At 31.4% G+C, this 1,763-nt stretch overlaps 1 protein-coding gene across 1 annotated transcript in view; it reads right to left on the bottom strand.

Moving 5' to 3' along the window:
* LOC117175467 (endoglucanase Z-like) overlaps positions 1–1,763 on the bottom strand; it is a 4,284-nt gene that overhangs the window by 2,216 nt on the left and 305 nt on the right. The window lies entirely within an intron of this gene.

Here is a 1,763-nt window from a genome sequence, read left to right on the forward strand (position 1 = left end):
GGGAAGGTACTCCTTTGACAGGTCACCGAAATAACATCAGGCAATAACGTTATGTAATGATGTACCGGCAGAGAAGTTTTTTGCTGGTACCGGTAGAGCATCTACTGCCATAAATAAAATCTAAACTTATTCAAGCCATATGCATTTTCATATATGATTAGTTTGTAAAATTTCCAGTATAGAAAGCATGGCTTGGTTATTATGATTGGTCATTTGTAGCAGAGTGATACTAATATACATAAAAGGATCTAGATTTGATATAAAATTTAATCAACAGTTACATGTAAACATTGAGTTTGTATTTGGTAGTCTTCAAAATTAAGCAACATGACTGTCGGTTAGTTGCTAGGATCGTCAAGCTGGCTCGTACACTTTAGTATCTCAGGATTTACAGTGCTCCTAAAATCAGTAGTAATCGCAGATAATATGTTGAATGATACATTGGAGAAATAAATGACTTTATGCCCCTGATTCAGCTGACGGAGAGTTTTATTATTCATTTAGAAATTTTATTAATTCAATTTAAAGAGATAGAGTAAACATGGGTATGGCCGACACCCCCCTAGTGAACGACACTGTGCAATACAAATGCTTTTAATAAAATTTCAGAGATATAAAATAGATACTTGTACATGCATAAATATTCTATTATCTATGAAATGTCTATTTCGATATTTATTCAGCACAAAATCACTGAATTTATTTTAATTAAATAATATTTTGTTGCCACCTATAGGACATGTCGAAACTATAAAAATTAGCCATGACGTTAATTTGAAAATCCTCTGAAAGTTAAAAGAAAGGGCACTTCTTATTTTGTAGTACTTTTAGATGGTGGATGATTATGTTTTAAAATACAATTAAATAAATATTAGTTTTAAGTTAGAGTAGATTTAATACATTTAAAATATTTTTATCGCACCTTCAAAATCAGTGAACGACACACGTGTCTCTCAGCGAACGACACCCAAAAGAAGAAAGTTTTTACGAAATTATACGCATTTTTTCTTGATATCCAGGTTCTTATGATTTATATTTTCTTTCTGCATTCCCAGGATATCGCCTTCTAAGAATGTATAATGTTTAATATCTTTTTAATTGATTTTGGATTTTCGGACCTCAAAAATCAATCACCGATACCCCAGTTGGGCAAAGAATAATTATACTACTGGGTACTTCCTGGAAACGGAAACAGGCTGCCCTTTCAAATGAATTGATCTTCGTTACCAAATAAGAAGCATATAAATGAATATTCTCCTTTTTCTAATAACTTTTTCTTAAGGTGTCGGTAATACCCCTGTTTACCATAAGCAAGGCCTGCAGATATATTTTTAAGAATGTTTCTTTTGTATAAATAAATTTAAAAATGCTTAAATAAGAATAAAATGTTCCAAAAACACTTTTTCGTGAATAAAAATTTCTAATTTGTCCCTCAAGTATTTGCATTTTACTTTTACCTCACCCATATTACTTAATACACCCCACACACTTGCTGGGTGGTGGGAAAGTGGCCTATAGTTTAAGCTGGAATATGTACCACCGAAGACACCGGCTTTAATTACTCAGATAAACTTTTTAACTTAGATAACAAGGATCTTTCCGAGCTTTTATTATTGAACATGGGCCTACAAAATTTTAAATCTAGTCTTTACTTTTACGTTTTCTTAAGTTTATTATAACAATTTGAATGCATAGACTTTAGAAAAAAGCTTGTTGGCTTTAGAAGTTTATAGTTCAACGTGTATATCATATAGATCATATAT

Source organism: Belonocnema kinseyi, chromosome 6 (assembly GCF_010883055.1).
Source record: "Belonocnema kinseyi isolate 2016_QV_RU_SX_M_011 chromosome 6, B_treatae_v1, whole genome shotgun sequence".
Classification (NCBI taxonomy): Eukaryota; Metazoa; Arthropoda; class Insecta; order Hymenoptera; family Cynipidae; genus Belonocnema; species Belonocnema kinseyi.